General features: G+C 40.4%; 1 protein-coding gene across 16 annotated transcripts in view; it reads left to right on the top strand.

Moving 5' to 3' along the window:
* Positions 1–5,000, top strand: part of LOC122807764 (CUGBP Elav-like family member 4) — a 2,333,978-nt gene that overhangs the window by 831,594 nt on the left and 1,497,384 nt on the right. For 2 of the 16 annotated variants that reach the window (XM_044078911.1, XM_044078902.1), the window contains exon 1: positions 355–414. The exons of 12 other annotated variants lie outside the window; for them this stretch is intronic. The gene's annotated coding sequence lies outside the window, so the exon portion shown is untranslated. Of the gene's footprint in view, positions 1–354; positions 415–5,000 lie in introns of those variants that run through there. 2 more of the 16 variants (XM_044078893.1, XM_044078884.1) reach the window with 2 other exon arrangements.

Below are 5,000 nucleotides of genomic sequence, written 5' to 3'. Positions count from 1 at the left end.
CAGCACCACAAAACAAAGTGTGAAGTGTGACACAGAGAGGGGAAACTCTTAAATGGATTTGGATTATTTATTGTAACACTCTGTGTTGTGAGACTCTGACAGAAGACAGAGGGGCTATTTTCTGTAGTGAAATATACTTTACATCAAGGGTTTGACTACAGGAATTCATAAAATAATGACAGGCACGATGCATGTCCTACATAATACAGTGATTTTTTTTTAATTTCTGCAGAAAACATTTGATTAGCTCTGTTCATCAAGTTGTCAAACAAGGATGCTGTAGTAGGAGATGTTTTTTTTTTTGCTTTACAGGGTCACTACAGAGCAAGTGGCTCGTTGAGTTAAATGAAAGTACAAGTAAAAGGTGGACTACTGCAGATTACACTCCTGTCTCTAAGAAACGGCAGTCTAAGGGTTAGTATGTTTACACTTCGAGGTTTTGAAGCTCCTGCCCTACAAAAATGATTTAACAGTGGAGCAGTGAATGTCTAAATTCAGTGCTATTTTTTTATTAATTGGCGTTTATGTTTTTATATTTTTGAGACTAACCAATATATGGATTAGGAAGTGTGCAATTTTTAATAGCAATATTATAAAAATTTTCTACCAAGTCATTTTGTTAAGAATATTTTTGCCAAAGCAGATTTGAATGATGTGACTTTTTCAAAATATGCAAAAACAGCAATTGATTCTTATTTTATTGAGCTAAAATGCTGTCACAATTAGGATTTTTTTTCCTCTGAGCTGTGGTGATCTCAGAGCTGATTACAATGAATTACAAATTGCCCAGTGGGTACAGTTCCAACATGCATTGTTTGGAGTTGCTGGCACCATGTGAAAAACTTTATTTTTTGCATTTTTTTGATGAAATTGTATTCAGAAGAAAATATATTCAATGGGTCATTTGCTGGTTGGGTTCTATTTACATTATTGACAAATACTTTAAGAATATATAGTTCTATTTGAAGGATTAGGAACTCATGTTAATAAGGCTTAATAAATAAATCAATGCTGCTTATATCTGTATTTCAGTGAAGGTAGAAAGCTAACAGGCATAATGTTGCTACAATCTGTCACTGTAGGACAGGGTTTTCATTAATGTGCAATACAGGCACTGTTTCATGCACATACCTTATTAATGGAAATGCCACCGGTGTTCTACAAACTGAAAACAAATGTTGACATGTTTGTTATCACTCAGATTTGTGTCAAAAGTTATATGAACAGAAACTTGTGACTCACCTTCTGTTCATATGCAAAAGGCATGTATTATTGCCCTGCAAAATGTTCAAGCAATACCATGTCTTCTGACTCTTACTCTGGGCATTTTCATCTTGGCTAAAAAGTTTGCTGGAAAAGTAGCCCTGAGATAAGCCCTTAGCAGATGGCAAATAAACCATCATGGTAGACAGTGTCTGAGTTATGCTTGCAGGATTAAAGATCTGCTCTGCTCCACTAATCAGATTCATCCTGTGGTACTGTGCTTGATACTATCATGGTAGACAGTGTCTGAGTTATGCTTGCAGGATTAAAGATCTGCTCTGCCCCACTAATCAGATTCATCCTGTGGTACTGTGCTTGATACTATCATGGTAGACAGTGTCTCAGTTATGCTTGCAGGATTAAAGATCTGCTCTGCCCCACTAATCAGATTCATCCTGTGGTACTGTGCTTGATTCTGTCACTCTCTGTCTACACTGACAATTTACACATTATTCAACAAAAACCTGAAATCATCCCTGCATTGTTGCTACATATTACTTATTTGAAATGGTCTCCATATCTACAGTGCTGAATGATTACTTAGATTTCATTTGCATTTTCTGTTCAAAACTTGTATGATAGTATACATCGAAAGTCAGTTGTCTCTAAATGTGCAATGAATAATCATTTGCATTTTCATTTCATTTGCATTTTCTGACCAAAACTTGTGTGATAATATACATCGAAAGTCAGTGATTACCTTGACAACCAGTCCTTTAAATGTGCTATTATGCCACAGTGTTAGGAAGTACCTTTATAGAGAAAAAAATGCCACAACAAGGCAATCTGCAAGTTTCAGAATCTCTGGAAGCACTCTGTTTTAATGTGGATGGCTACACTGAAACTGAGAAATGAGTAGAGTGAAAACTGAATTTTTAACATGATACAGTCATATTGGAGACAAGTGTTGTTACCTCAGCCTCTCCCTGAGGGCTATTTTGCACTAATATATCACACATTGTTGTGTCTCATTGCCAACACTTGCAAACATATACTGTAGATTGTATGACATAAAGATGAAAAGATCTTTGCCCCTGTGGCTTTGAACCAAGGCAGGGTGTAAGAACTACTTACCCCACTGGCCTCCATGGTGGCATGAAATAAACTACCATTTTAATTTAGAAACATTTAAGTCACTATTGCAATTTTTCATGAAATCCCCCTTTGTTCTTGCCCTAGTCAGATTAAAAATAATGCTTTTTGGGAGTACACAGTCACAGTGCCATATTCTAGTTTTATTAAACTCAAAGCATTTTTGTATGTTTTACAGAATCTGGAGTTCTATATATTTGGCTAGCCAAGATTGATTTACGAATGATACTAAAATTTAGTAGGCATCTTAGTGTCAACCTCTTCAACAGAACCTCATGCATTGTGTACTGAGTGGTGCAGACAGTCTTTGCAAGCAAGGCCTCTGTATGATGACTTGCATGTGTGTGTGTGTGTGTGTGTGTGTGTGTGTGTGTGTGTGTGTGTGTGTGTGTGTGTGAGAGAGTGCATGTTTGTGTGTGTGTGTGTGTGTGTGTGTGTGTGTGTGTGTGTGTGTGTGTGTGTGTGTGTATTCATAGATTCATAGGTGTGTACTAAGCTATGGCCCTGGAGCATTTAGAAGCCTAGCCCATAGAAGTGCCCTAGCATCATGCCGCCCAACGTTAGTTCCCAGTGCCTCTTTCAAGTAGATCCACTGGAGTGATAATGAGGTTGAGGTCTCTGGAGTGTGTGGTGCGGAGGGATTGGGATTTCTTTAGATGTAGCATTTCTAACAGAGCTGGGTCAAACATGGCTTTGTAAGTCAAGCAGAGATCACCTCTAAATAGATGATATGAGACAGAGAATAGCTGGAGTATTTTGAGTCTGTCCATATAGGACGTGTGTTTAATGCCTATGATCCTCTTCATGAGGTACTTCTGTGGCCTCTCCAGCTGTTGCAGGTGTCTAGTGAGGTACATGCCAAATGGGGCATTATACTCAATGACTGATCTAATGAGGGAAGAGTAGAGAGACACAATGACCTCTTTCTTCCTGGATGCAAAACCCTTGGCAATGAGATGTGCCACATAGAAGGACTTTCTGACCACAGTGGCAACGTGGTGGTCAAAGGAGAGGTTGCTGTCAGCCTGCATTCCCAGATCTCATATAACGCCTTCAGTGTTCAGTGGGCTCCCATCAATGTGGTAATTAGTGGAAACTAAGTTTTTACCAAAGGGGATGACAACGCATTTTTTGGAGTTAAGCTTAAGGCTATGGTTTCAACACCAGTCTTTGGTATCAGTGAGGCCTTTCTGTAAGATGTCTGCATCATTTAGGGAGTAAATAATGACTTCCAGCTTGCAGTCATCTGTGAACTTGGTCAGCCAGAGTCTGTTTTGACCTGGACTTCTGAGAAGTAGATGCTGAACAGGAGAGGACTCAGGACCAATCCCTGTGGAACTCCACTCGTGACTGGTCAGCAGTCTGACTTGGAGTACACTACTTTCACACTGTGAGTTCTGTCTGTGAGCCAATTTGCAACCCACCTAGTGATATAGGGGTTGCTGGCTAGTTTGGTGAGTTTATCAATAATTCCCAAGTGAGGAATGGTATCAAAGGCCTTGGCCAGAATGGGGTAGGCTGTATGCACTGCCTTACCTTCATCCACAGCCCCAGTGACTGACTCAAAGTCAACCAGGTTGAGCAGGCATGATCTCCCTTTCACAAAGCCAAATTGTGTGGGGTCTAGTGTTTAGAGATATCATATAACTCTGTTAATCATATCCATGATGATGCACTCCATACCTTTACATATCAGACTCATCAGATTATTGCCGAGATAATTTCCAGGGTCTGTAGTTGCTCCCCTTTATGGAGAGGGATGACTGTAGCAGTGTGCCATTTGGTAGGGACAAAGCAAGAAGTGAGGCTGTGACTGAACAGGGCACACTGATGTGGTGCCAGTAAGCTTTGTAGTTCATGTAGAACACAGCCAGGGATATTACTGGGTCCCATGGAAGCTGTATTCTTGGCCTTGTTCAATGCAGCTATAGCCTGCACTGCAGTAATGCTGGGTGCCTGGCATTCTTCCAGTATTGCGATTGGTCCTTTTGGGGGAGAGAAGGGTAATGCTGGCAATGAATCTGTCGGCTAGTACATTGGCAATATCTGTTGTATAGGAAGAACCACTGTGCAGTATCTCAGAGCAAATCTGAGTATTGCTGTGGAGGTTCTTCATATAGCTATAGAAGGCTTTGTGATTGTTTTTAGTGTGTGCCGCAATTCTGCCTTCATAGCTGGCTTTAGAGAATTTGAGGAGGGATCTCAACTTTTTGTTAAGGCTAATAAGGGAGTTTTTCCAGTCTTGGGACTTCGTCTTTTCCTGCAATAGTTTCTTCCTTCTGTTGTAGAGTTTATTAATGGCAGGGGACCACCAGATTGGTTTCCTTTTTTGGAGGAGAGCATTTTGGTTCTGTTGGGTATGGCTAGTTCCATGCATTTGTGTACATGTTTGTACAGTGCATTGGTATATGATTCAGCAGTCATGCAGCTATTTTCCACTGGCATGGGTGTCGTGAAGTTAGCCACCTCTGTTTTTAGGAGTCCAAAGTCAGCTTTGGAGAAGTTTTTCAAGGTGGTTACCTTTGTGGGGGGGGGGGGTTTGGGTGAGATGTGGATTTCCATGATGATTAGTTTATGGTCGGATCTGACCAGGGAGAGATTGACTATTGGTGTAGAGCAACGGTCACCCATGTTAGTAACAACCA

Source organism: Protopterus annectens, chromosome 1.part1, assembly GCF_019279795.1.
Source record: "Protopterus annectens isolate FY-2018-M chromosome 1.part1, PAN1.0, whole genome shotgun sequence".
Lineage (NCBI taxonomy): Eukaryota > Metazoa > Chordata > Ceratodontiformes > Protopteridae > Protopterus > Protopterus annectens.
The sequence above is the reverse complement of the archived record's forward strand: the minus strand, read 5'-3'. Positions and strand labels throughout refer to the sequence as shown.